Consider the following 13,890-nt stretch of genomic DNA (forward strand, 5'->3'; position numbering starts at 1 on the left):
GCATTCATTGATTGCAAACCAAAACGTGTAAAACTTAGCAGCTTTTCCTACAGCTACACGAAATGCCATTTCCTACCCCTCGGCCTCCCGCGCTGTCACCCCAGACGCCACCGCTTCTTCTTCCTACTCCGCCATCTAATCCACTTATTCTTCCCCCCTCTTTCTTCAGTTCAAGCATGACCTGTTCGGCCTCCTCCCCCCTCCTCCTGCTTGGGCGCCCTACCATTTCCTGCGTCTTGAACGTGATTGCTGTGATGCTATGGCATAGTTAGTAGCAACACGCTAGTCTGCTGCCCACAGCACTTCCCATCGCTACAGTTTTCGCAATAAAGCGAACCGCACGGCGCTCATCCGCTTCGTTCTTGCCTTCATTCGATGCTGTGGATGCTTTCACACACCCTCACGTATTTGCACCCACTCTGGAACACCATCAGCTTGTGGGGAATTGGCCCTTGTCCACTGGGGCTCGTTGGGTCTGGCTGAGGACTTTATACATCAGCATCACTATGTGTTAAACAAATATAGAACATGTCTAACATGTTTGATATAATACATATTGTACATACATCGTCAATCCAATCTGCACCCGTACCTGGAGGAGCTGTGCCTGAAGATCCCACAGAAATTCAGCGTGGTCTTTGATTGGCTCGCCGCGTAGTTACTGGTACTCTCAGTGAATGCATTCAATATCGCCATGTCTACAGGTCCCAGAAAGCTACTTTCGACAGCGCACTGGTCACAGCAGCGAGTAGCGCTGTAGCCGCAACTGATGCATCGGTGGTAATCGCGCCTCGCGGACGGAACGGGGGATGCTGAGTCGCTGGCCATTAGGAACATTCCTCCCTACAGTGTGACAGCCAGCACTTTTGCTAGTATGAAGTCGTGGAGGGGGAAGCTTTGATAGCCGAGAAGTCGGCCGGGTTCGTCGTTGCTAAAATCAACATCAGTGGTTCGCTTGCCGTCAATGAATGCGCTGTGCTTCGCGGCGAGTTGTTGTCTCTCAGCAGCGCTTCGTCCAGCCAGGTGCACCAAAAAGTCTCGGCCTCGCTGCAGATCTCGCGCCGCGCCGGCTTCCTCCCTCGATTTATTTTTCTCGACTAAATGGAGGGGCTGTTTGCAGCCATCAATTTGCAGCCTGATCGCAAATCTCAACAATCAATCAGCGGCTCCCACTAGGGCTGTCTTTGCAATTTTTGACCTTTTTTTGCAAATATTCTCACCTACACCTGTGCACACCATGCATAATATGGCGATTTGTACCGTCTCGTAACATGTTGGTTGTCATATACAACGTGTGAGTACGGGGGGGGGGGGGGGGGGGGGGGGTTAACTACTATAGGGTAACATGGTTTACCAATTCATGGCCCGCCAGCAGTAGCTCATGCGAAATCGCTCGTGACACCACCAGTATCACTACGGGGATGCCAACCATGCTGCCTACCTTGTCAGCAGCCAGCGCGTTATTTTATGAGGGCCTGTGATGAGTGAACTGCGTCTGAGCAAACAGAACTGTAATATATATATAAACATCAGGGAACTCGAAATCTTCAGGTAATCGGTGAAATTTACCATCTCGCTTCTAAGAAATAATTGTTCCAGCACTTGGTTGTGGTGGTGCTTCTTGTTGTGTAGTGCTACCGCGATACAAATCAGTTCAGTTATAAGTTCGCGGATTGTGACTTGTAGCTCTTCCTTCCGCATTGCTCCTGCACCAACAATTTTCTCGTCTAGCATTTTTGAAATTCTGCTGAACAGTAGCCTCGGCATATTTTCTACTGCTTGTTGAGTCTCACGAAGCTGTTGATACAAATGAATATATGGATGAATATAGGGAATCTGCTGACACGATGTCAAGTCACTTGGTTTTTGTATTGGCATAGAAGCCAATATGGTTGCTCAAGTCACCGTTCCAGCGTGTCGCAGGCTATCTTCACTACGTTTGACCAACCAGAATAGATAGGGCTAGGGATATAGTCTACCGACCGGTGGCCGACGCATAATGTCGGCAGCGACAGCCTGACATTTATGCGTCGATACACATACCAAGTCATTCGCACATTTGACGGATTCAAGTCTCCACCCGACCCCCCCCCCTCACTTATAATGAGCCTCCAAGATCTTGCTCCAGAAAACACGATGCGAGCATAAGCGACTGCAATCAGCGTTTTCAAGAGCTTTCTAACTACAGAGAATGAAACAATGGAGTTCATCCGCACGGCTCTTCAGGCTGATAATGATGACTCGGTCTTCGTGAAGCTGTTTGACCGCTTTGTGATGTGTCTAGCCTTTGCGCAAGACCGTGGTGGCGAGCTGCGAAAGCGAAATACTGTCATGAGCTACTTCCGCAATGTGAAAAACTGATTGCTAGACAACTTTCCGCAGCATCGCCATTTTATTGAGCAGCGGCTACGGCGTTTACATACGTCTTTAACACCACCAGCGAAGACAAGAAAGTTCCAAAAGTGCTCAGTGATTGGAAGTCGGACGAAAACCCAAGCATGCCTTCCTTGGCTGGACTCCATTCCGGCACAAGATCTAGGATTCGCAAGCTTGGACGAGCCCTTTAAGCGTCCTGCACCAACCTCGCTGACAGAACGTTGAACCTGGATCAGCAAGTGGCCGACCTTCTCGTGGCGTCACTAATCTAACACTTTTCTGAAATTAATGACAGGTACCCCATGGGCCCACACACATACAGAATGAGAACATGTTTGTTTTCGCTTGAGGTGGAGATGCCAGAACTACTGGCTTGGGGTGTGGAGCTAAACTGTAAAGCAAGCGTGAAAAATACAGAAGAGGACAAACAATTCACGCGTGAGATTCAGCTGATTAACCACCGGAGCGCTGTTCTTGCCCAACTCATTGACGCTAACAAGGCACTGACCGCTCGCGTAACAGACCTAAAAAGGCAAAAGTCGAGCGTGAGTCAGTCTGCAGCAACTATTGTCAGTTCCGAAAGAGACGTGCCAGGTCCAGCATCTGCATCTGTGACTGACCAAGCCAAGCAAAAAAAATTCAAAGGCGCGATCAGACTCGAAGGCTGCGGCGGCGATTGGTTTGAATGGTACACGAAGACGCCTCGCCTTTGGGAAGTCTGTGACGATCGACAGTACAAGTCTCAGTCAAAGCAAATCGTGGCATTCATGAAGTTATTCATACCTGACGGCTTCGGATTTCACCCCACCAATTCTAATTACTCTGATCTCGTTATGAAAGTTTGTGCTTCAGCTCAACGAAACACGAACAACTTCCTTCAAACACGAGGCATAAAACGCAAGTTTGGGTCAGGTTTGCTGAAGCAACTCTGTTTGCTTCATCGTGATGGAGCTTCAAAGAGCCCATCACAGAGTATCGAGCGCGTTTGGCAATCGGTATGATCAGTGACCCTGTGCCAGATGCAACGAAAGAGTTGTTTTAGATCCAAAGTGATATGCAAGCTTACGCGACTTCGCTGAGGAAATCCTTAAAAAGGATTGGCCAAAATACATTCCCAGTATTCATTACATTTTCGTTTGATCCTGATGCAGCTCACCCAGTTTTGATTTTGCGAGAGATTGGGGATGCAACGCCTTAGCCGTAAAAGTTTTAACACTTTTGTTAGACTTTATATTAAACAACATTTTGCTCGTTTGAAAATTACAGATGAAGGTTTACGGTACCCTCGCAATGCTGTGCGCGACGATGACACCGACTTGCCTGGTTTCTTGAACTAGTGCTTTACAGCTCTTCATCAACGACGTGGCCGTCGGGTTGAGGGTCGTCACGTTCGCGCCCGACACGAATCAGCCCAGCCACGTGGCTACGCCATCCTTGCCGTTGCAGCTGGTGCAAACACCAGCGAGAGCCTCACAGTCGCCGCGGAGGAGAAGCTGTCGCCACCTACTGCCGCCGAGGAGAAGCCGTCGCCTGATGGTGCCGCAGCCGACGCCGAGGAGACAGCGCCTACGATGTCTCCTGCCGAGGTAACAACCGCTACCGATGTGGGGTACGACAGCGACGTCGTCTGGATTCCTGCACCAGCTTCAGCTGAAGCTAAGTCAACGCTGTCAGCAATGCCGGAATCGCTTCTTGAAAACAGCAGCGAGAGCGAGACGGAGTGGGCACCAGCTGGAAGATTTGGCGGCAACTCCACTGCACAATGTTCGCTCGATCCTGGACACCTACGGTCCTCGTCCTCAGTGTTTGAGCGAATGCTATAAATGCTGTTTTTTTGCGAATGATAGCACAGCTATATTTGGCCAATCATGACGCTGTCGGCTGCTGTCGGCCGCTGCCGGCACCGTCACGCTATGTATGACTATACGCGTCTTCCAACAGAGAGTTATGCAGGGTTGCGGTCAAGCCAACCCCAAATCCAAAAATAGCCAATCCAGTCATCGCATCGTTTAATTTTTAGCTAATAGGAAGATGTAGGGTTAGTGTAGTGGGCCTATTTTGGCTCACTACTTTAGCTTACACGTCGCGCTACGTGTATGAGGAAGCGTAGGAGTTTATTAATAATTTGAATTAATTATACTTGAGTCCACAAGTATAATATAAATCAAATAAAACACCAAATAGGTAGTTTAAGGTAAAATGAGAACTGTATTGTTTGTAAATTGATCTTCCTCTAAAATCTGCTAAAAACTGTTTATCATCTATGAAAGGGTTGGCAGCGGCTGGCTGTCAGAGCCCCGCTAATATGCATGTCTCTGATTGGTAGAAAGATGCTGCTTTCTACCAATAGGATCTTTTGGGTATGTGTGGACCACTCACTGTGGTGGTCCACTTCAATGTATCCATTGGTGTGTCTTACACCAATGTGAGGAAGTATCTAAAACCTTTAACAGATATTTATCTGTTAAACCATAAGCGGCAATTGCCATGCACAAGTGACAGTTGTCACTTGTGACCGTTGTCATGCACAAGTGACTGTTGTCACTTGTGTGTGTAACCCCGTTACACCATCCCCCCGTTAAGCTTAGACGTGTCGGTATCGACACGTCAATTAATATTGACTGCTTGTCAATTGTTTGTGCTGGGGATTTCCGTGCTCATCTGCAATGAGCACGATCAAGTTGAAGACCACCATTGCAACAGAGTGTAAACTCTCTGTTGCTGAGTACAATGCGCGGTAGCGCGAGGTGCGCCGCTACCACGGGGACAGACAACACAGTGTCTGTGTATGATTCTTCGATGTCGACCACGTCTATGCGTCGACATCTCTAAGCGAATTTCTGTTTCTTACCGTGATCGGGTAAGCAAGCGCCAAAGCACTTCGAGTCCTTCTCGAAGTGGCAAGTATTAGCAACTCCACGCTGTTGCGGTGGAGGTTGGTGTCCGTGCGCCGTGCGCACTGTCCGTCCAGGTGGCGGTGCATATTAGCAACCGCGACCACAACAGGTATACTATATGTATACCTGAGAGCTTCAATGATCTCCGTGCTAATTATCTAGCACGCGAGTCGTCAGGCGTTGTAGATTACTACAGCGCTCGCACTACCTTCTTGCTGGTAGTGCGTGTTGGGTTTCGTACTCCTTCACCATTGTTAAAGGGTGATGCGTGCGCGTGGCTTCACACTTGGCGCGCCATTGTGTGTGCGTGCGTGTGCGTGTGTGCGTGCGTGTGCGTGTGCGTGTGCGTGTGCGTGTGCGTGCGTGTGCGTGTGCGTGTGCGTGTGTGCGTGCGTGTGTGTGCGCGTGTGCGAGGCTTTGTGGCGGCGTCCAACGCTCAAGATGAGACGCGCAGGCTGCGTGTGCATGAGGACGAGCGCGTGGGAGCGCGTCTGGATGTTCAAGCTGCGTGGATGCGCGGGTGGGTGCATAGTATTTGCATATGTAGGAGTAGGGTGTCCATGACTTTGCACAAGTCTGTATTGCTTAGTGGGTTAGTACCGGGTTTTTGACTCGAAGGTCGTGGGTTCGATTCCCACAGATGTTTGCTTTTCTTTTTGCCAACAAGAGAGCATAGTAGGCAGGCTAGAAGCTAAAACTCACTCAATCAATCTTACTTTTGGTTTTGCAATCTCGGCCCGAAGCCGTCTTTAAGTGTTTCAAGCTTTACAGCTCGTAGTCCAACTTCCTTTTGGTTATGAGCCCAAGTACCGACACCAAGTTCAAAGTCGAGCCTTTCGACGGCTCGAACTACTCGCTGTGGAGCTACAAGATGAAGATGTACCTGATGTCCAAGGGATTGTGGGATGCGGTCAGCGGAGAAGCCGAGGTGGCCTCGGCGAAGGAGCAGCAAGCGCACGCGGCGATTGTGCTCAACCTCAACGACTCGCAGTTGATGCACGTGGTGACGTCCAAGACTGCGAAGGAAGCGTGGGACACATTGAAAACGTTCCACAAGACTCAAGACATGGCGAACCGACTGTGGCTCAAAGAGAAGTTCTCGGCGTTCAAGTTTACAGCATCCTCCGTCAGCAATCACGTAACGGAGTTAGAGAAGATCGTGATGGATATGAAGAACGCGGGGTGTGAACCAAGCGAAGAAGACGTCTGTGCGACGATGTTGCGGAGTCTACCATCGAGCTACGAGAGCCTGGTTCAAGCATTTCGCATGTCAGTGAGCGATTTCAAGCTTGCAGACCTCGTGAGCAAGCTGATTGCGGAAGAAGTGCGTCAAAAGGACTCGACGCGCGTCGAAGAGGCGACCGCGCTTCTTGCCGGTAAGGGCAATGGAAAGCAGCAACAGAAGAAGAAGAACACACGCGGGGGACGCAAGAAGGGATTCTCCGGAGCGTGTTTCAACTGTGGCAAGATGGGCCATTACGCGAGGGATTGCCGTTCTAGGGCAAGTCCCGATGATAGTATCCAAGACCAGTCAAACGTTGCGTTTAACGCGACCGACGCTTTGCGAGCGAGAGCTGGGTGATGGATAGTGGTGCTTCGGCACACATGTGCAAGACACGCGACGCCTTTCACGAGTACTCGGCTATAAAGACTGCGCGCAGCATATCGAGCGCAAAGAACAGTGCGAACTTGAAGATTCTCGGCTTTGGAACAGTTGTTTTGCGTGTCTGGACTGGAAGTTCGTGGATAAACGCGCGGCTGGAAAACACGTTGCATGTTGAAGACTTAAACAAGAACCTGTTCTCTCTGACGGCTGCAACGGCACGCGGTATGACCGTGACTATGGACAGCGAGCGGTGCGTTGTGAAACGCGGCAGCCAAGTTGTGGCGACGGGTAGGAAGCAAGGCAAGCTGATGTACCTCAACACTGATGGTGGTGAGGAGTGTCATGTGGCTGAAAACGACGTTGGTCTATGGCATCGGCGACTCGGTCACGTGTCTTTCAGCACGTTGAACTCCATGGTTAAGGACGGAAAACTCAGTGGTGCGCAAGTTGCACCTGGAACCGTGTGTGGTGTATGCGCGACTGCGAAACAAGCACGCAAGCCATTCAGTTCAACCGAGAAGGAGCTCGAAGCCAGGGAGAGTGCACGCAATGACACCACCGTGTGCTCTGATGTGTTGGGGCCTGTCACCCCCGCATCCAAGTCGGGCTACAAGTATATTGTGAGCTTTATTTTGATGAAAAGCCGTTTTGTGACGATCTATCCACTGCGCAAGAAGAGCGAAGTGTGTGAGGCGTTCAAGAAATTTCTCAAAGAGGCAGAAACAAGCGCGGGCATCAAGGTTAAGGTGTTACGCAGTGATAATGGTGGTGAGTATTGCAACGCAGCAATGGAGACTCTTTGCGACGACAAGATGGTCAAGCAGGAGTTTACGGTACCATACAACCCGCAGCAAAACGGTATGGCAGAGCGAATGAACCGTACTCTGGTCGAAATGACACGCTGCATGCTGAAAGAGAGCGGGATTGACAAGTCGTACTGGTGTGAGGCTATGATGACTGCAGCAGACATTCGGAACGTGTTGCCTAACACTTCAAACCCACACTCAAGTCCGTTCCAACTGGTTTACAAAAGGGAGCCACGTCTGGAGCACATGCGCGTTTTTGGGACCGAGTGCTATGCCCATGTGACCAAGCAAAAACGCAAAAAGCTGGATGACTCGGGTATCAAGTGCGTTTTTCCTCGGCTACGCCAAACAGCACAAAGCATATCGACTGCTGGATCCAACTAACGGATCAATCGTGATTTCAAGGAGTGTGACGTTTGCTGAAGCTCCACTCGCTACGGCGCGTAAGGAGGGCAGCCAGGAGGTGATCGATATCATCGGCAACGACGAAGAAGAGGAGCGCACGGAAGAACCCAGCGTTGAGGAAGGTTTCCGCACACCCCCAACTCACCCACGCCGGGAACCTGATAATCACAGCGGGCCGACTGACTCTGTGCCGACGCGTGGCTCTAGCACTCCGGGGAGAGATGGCGAGGAGGAGTGGATGGTGCGTCCGGCACGCAAAAGGCGTGGAGTTGTGCGCTACCAGGACGAGTACCCCGGGACTCGACGTGGTGAGTTCAACTTGGACGATTTTGAGGGTGAGTTCGATTCCCTCTACTGTCTACTTACTGAAGACGACGACGGCGAGCGTGCTGTTTCATACGACGAAGTTATGCGCAGCAAGTACAAGGACGAGTGGCTGCGTGCCATGGAAAGCGAGATGAAGTCGCTTGAGGATCACCGCACCTGGACTTTGGTGGATATGCCATCAGACAAAAAAGGCAATCGGGTGCAAGTGGGTTTTCCGCATCAAGCGAGACCCGAGCGGGAAAATTATCAAGTTCAAGGCTCGTTTGGTGGCAAAGGGCTTCACACAACGCCCAGGAGTTGACTACACGGAGACGTTCGCTCCTGTAGCACGCAAGGAGTCCATCAACATGGTTGTGGCAATTGCTGCAGAGGAAGACATGGAGGCTGAAAACGTGGATGTTGACACCGCGTTTCTATACGGTGACGTGGACGAGGAACTCTATATGGACCAGCCAGACGGTTTCGAGGACCAAAGCAACCCGACTAAGAAGTGTTTGCTGATGCAAGCACTTTACGGCACGAAGCAAGCGGCGCGTCAATGGAACAGCAAGCTGAATAAGCACTTGGAAAGCCAAGGCTTTTGTCGATCGGCGGCGGATCCGTGTGTGTACGTTCGGCGTTCTGGCTCAAAGTTCAGCATTATTGTCGTCTATGTGGACGACCTCATGATCTTCAGCAAGACGAAAGCAGATATTACTGGGATCAAGGAGGCGCTGAAGCGTGAGTTCAGCATTAAGGAGCTCGGTGAGCTAAAGTACTGTCTCGGCATCGAGATCCACCGCGACCGTGAGAGCAAGGTCATTATCATGAACCAACGAGCGTATATTCAGCGACTCGCAGAAAAGTTCGGTGTAGAAAACTGCAAGGCAGTGCACACACCAGCGGATAGCAACTCGAAACTGGTGAAACCCTCGGAGGACGAAGTTTTCGCGCCTAAGTACCCGTACCGCGAGTTGGTGGGGGCTTTAATGTACCTCGCAACTTGCACCCGTCCGGACATTGCTCAAGCTGTGGGTGAAGTGGCCAAGTTTTGCGAGTACTACAACAAGTCTCATTGGGTGGCCGCAAAAAGGATTTTAAAGTATTTGAAGACGACTCAAGACTTGGGGCTTGTGTTCAACGGCCGGACCAAGGGAGAGTTGTTCGGCTACGCGGATGCGAACTGGGCAGGCGATCTGGACACTCGGCGCTCGACTACAGGCTACGTGTTTTCCTGAATGGGAGTGCGATTTCGTGGAAGTCGAAGCGGCAACCGACAGTGGCAACATCGAGCACGGAGGCAGAGTATATGGCCTTATACAATGCCACCCAAGAGGCAGTATGGCTGCGTCAGCTACTAAAGGACGTGGGGGCTGAGTGTGTGGGTGCTACTACAATATTCCAGGACAACCAAGGATGCATTGCGCTGGCCAAGAACCCAGCTTACCACTCACGTACGAAGCACATCCACCTGAAGTATCACTTCTTGCGCGAGAAGGTGGAAGACAAGATCATCGTGCTTGAGTACAAGCCGACAGACGAGATGGTCGCGGACGGGTTTACCAAGGCGCTGGCACGACCCAAGCACCGCCAGTTTATCGTTGGACTCGGCATGGACGACTAAGACGCCAGGCACAGCGCATCAAGGGAGAGTGTTAAAGGGTGATGCGTGCGCGTGGCTTCACACTTGGCGCGCCATTGTGTGTGCGTGCGTGTGCGTGTGTGTGCGTGCGTGTGCGTGTGCGTGTGCGTGCGTGTGCGTGTGCGTGCGTGTGCGTGTGCGTGCGTGTGTGTGCGCGTGTGCGAGGCTTTGTGGCGGCGTCCAATGCTCAAGATGAGACGCGCAGGCTGCGTGTGCATGAGGACGAGCGCGTGGGAGCGCGTCTGGATGTTCAAGCTGCGTGGATGCGCGGGTGGGTGCATAGTATTTGCATATGTAGGAGTAGGGTGTCCATGACTTTGCACAAGTCTGTATTGCTTAGTGGGTTAGTACCGGGTTTTTGACTCGAAGGTCGTGGGTTCGATTCCCACAGATGTTTGCTTTTCTTTTTGCCAACAAGAGAGCATAGTAGGCAGGCTAGAAGCTAAAACTCACTCAATCAATCTTACTTTTGGTTTTGCAATCTCGGCCCGAAGCCGTCTTTAAGTGTTTCAAGCTTTACAGCTCGTAGTCCAACTTCCTTTTACCATGTCCGGAACGTCTTCCATCAGGACGTTCCGTGGTTCCCACGTGTCGTGTTGGGGAGGGAAACCTCTCCAACGAATGCGAAAACAATCCGGACCTCGGATTGTTTTCCTATGATCAACAATTCGCTGGACGATCCAGCGAATTTCTCCGCGTGCGTCTCGCAGCGGTGGCGGAGGTGGTGGAAACACGCCCCGATGGTCAACGCCGTGTTGACCTTCATCTCGTGTTGCTCCACGACCAAGTGACGGTCGTGGAGTACTTTCAGAGCGCGGCGGTTTCCGCTCTGTTCCTTCGTGTCCCGGCTCTGGCGGTCTCCCAGACCGCCTTGAACGTGCCGGTCGGGCTGTAGACCCGACTGTATTAACTGCTCCAGCGCGACTACGCGCTGGAGGGGAGGGTTTCCCCCTGTCGAGGCTGTCTCTTCGGGTCAGACGAGCCACTTGGCTCGTGCTGGAGGTATGGCTTTAACCGCCCGACATAAAATGTCGGGTGGAGCCGCATGCTAGACGGTATGTCTAGCGTGTATGCGTTACCGTGGCGTGCCATCACCGTGAATGGCCCGATGAAGCGCGGAGCAAGCTTGCTTGCTCCGAAATCCGAAAACTGCATGTTTGGGCAGGTTTTGAGTAGATAACAAAACCAATGAATTCACGTTGAATTCATTTGTGTTGCCCTACCAATATTATCGGCGTTCAGCTTCTGTTTATCCACAGAAGCTGCAATCGTGTCCTGGACAAACCGAATTACGGCTTGTCTTTTATTGATAAAGTCAATCGCATCCGAGCTGAACTCGTTCAGCTCGCTCTCCGCAAGAGGCCCGGCCTCTGCGTGGTTCTTCGCGGTGTCTGCGCCCTGCGCAGACCCGTGGTCCTTGTTCCTTGTGGAGTCTGTGCTCTGCACAGACTCGTTTTCCTTGTTCTGGGGGTCAGCGCAGTGCGCTGACCCTTGGTTCTTCCTGCCAAGGTCTGCGCCCCGCGCAGACCTGGTTGTCGTGTTCCTTGTTGTCGCGGCTGACACTGTGCAGGTGTCAGCGGCTTTTTGCGACTGCTGTGTTGCAGTCGCAGATCCTCCCCCACTTAAAGTGGGAGCCACCACTCCGAGTAAACTCGGCAGACGGGGATGCCGCATGGCATTCACATAAAACGGTGTATGCCCGGTCGAGGCATGCACCGAGTTGTTGATGGCGAATTCCGCCATCGACAAACACTCGCTCCAGTATTGAAACGAGTGAGCGTAGCTCTTCAAGATGTCGACGAGCACGCGATTCACGCGCTCGGTTTGACCGTCCGTCTGCGGATGATCCGCAGTCGACATTGAAAGCTGGCTCCCAAGAAGTGTAAACACTTCTTGCCACAGGTGCGCTGTGAAGCGCGGGTCTCTGTCCGACACGATGTCGGACGGCATGCCATGGTGTTTGAACACCATGTCGACGAGCAGACGGGCTGTCTGCTTTGCGGTCACCTCTGCTGGCACCGCAGCAAGATGTACCATCTTGCTGAAACGGTCTACAAAGACCACAACACCGGTGTTCCCTCCGCTGTCCGGGGGAAGACCAAAGATGAAGTCCAAAGACATGGACTTCCAACACTCCGACGGAGTCGGTAGTGATTGCAGTGGAGCCTGCGCGAATGGCGCAGGCTTCACGCGTTGGCATACCTCGCAAGCACGGATGTACTTGCGCACCCACTTATACTGGTGGTGCCAGTAGAAGTCGCGCGTGAGAAGGACGTATGTCTTCTCACGTCCGAGATGTCCCGCAGACGGGGCATCATGATACTCGTACATGATCCTGAGTCGCAGGTCATGGTCATTTGGCACGACAACGCGATCCGCGTTGTCGTCGACTGCATTGTAAAGCAGTAGTCCGTCGTGCACACGAAAGCGGTGTGCACGCGCTCGAAGGTGCTTGGGCAGCTTCTGACGGGACTTGTCAGAAGGCGCTGTGCCATAGGCCAGCAAGAGCTTCGCGTCCGCGTCGTGCGCGTACGCGGCCTTCACATCATCCAACAGAGATGATGTGGGTTTGCTCGATCGCATGGCGTCAATGGCATTGACGTCAACAGCTTCTGCATAGTCCGGCCGACGTGATAACGCGTCGGCCACCACGTTCAATCTTCCGGGTTTGTATTCGACCCGGAAGTTATACTCCGCAAAGAATGAGAGCCATCTCGCCATTCTTTGTGAAATGTGGCGACTTCACTGCGGTGCGCAGTGAAGCATGGTCGGTGTAGACCACAAATGGTCTACTCCCAAGCAAGTACACTCGGAACTTTGCGAGTGCATACTTCATGGCAAGGAGTTCCTTGTCATGCACCGGTAGTTGCGCTCAGCTGGCTTCAGCTGACGCGATTGGTAGTAGACGACACGATCACGGCCCTCGTGATCGTGCTGCATCAACGCGCATCCGATCGCGAAATCGGATGCGTCACACACTACGTGAAATGGGCGATCTTGGTCAGCCACTGCCAAGATCGGCGCCTCAGTCAAGCCCCGCTTGACTGCATCGAATGCCTTTTGGCAATCGGGTGTCCAATTCCACACAGCTTCTTTCTTAAGAAGCTGTGACAGCGGGCGGATCTTGCCCGCATAGTCCTCCACGTACTTGCACAAGTACGTGGCCAAGGAACTGCCTCAGTTCCTTGACACTTGAAGGCGTTGGCCATTCATTGATCACTCTGACCTTTTCCGGGTCAGGGCGGACACCATTCTTCCCTACGAGACACCCGAGGACGGGTATCTCGCTCGCCCCGAAGATACACTTCTTCAGGTTCGCGTAGAGCTTATGCTTTCGCATAAGCTCAAGTAGCTGCCGGAGATGCACCCTGTGCATCTCTACGTCGTCTTCCCGTCCACAGCCCGGCTGTGGATGAATACATCATCGAAGTAGCTCGGTGCGAAGTCGCGCACCGAGCGCAACAAGTGCGTCACGCACCTGTTGAAAGTCGTAGGGGCATTCTTAAGCCCCTGTGGCATTACTAGCCATTCCCAGAGCATGCCGCTTGGCGTGCTCACTGCCGTGAGAGGGATATCGCTCTCACGCATTAGGATTTGATAAAATCCATCTCGCAAGTCGAGAGCACTGTAAACGGTGCTCCCGGCCATCGAATCGATGATAACATCTTTTCGTGGTATCGGCGTCTGCGCCGGTACCGTCGCATCGTTCAGCTTGTTGTAGGCATGAACGATGCGCCATCCGCCCTGTGGCTTCTTGACACAGAACGTCGGAGCACTGTGCGGGGACTTTGATTCCCGCACTTGTCCTGCTTTGCGACGACTTTCAAAGAAGTCGTCGATCGCTTTTACTTG

The sequence above is a fragment of the Phytophthora cinnamomi genome, assembly GCF_018691715.1.
Source record: "Phytophthora cinnamomi strain GKB4 chromosome Unknown Contig4, whole genome shotgun sequence".
Lineage (NCBI taxonomy): Eukaryota > Oomycota > Peronosporomycetes > Peronosporales > Peronosporaceae > Phytophthora > Phytophthora cinnamomi.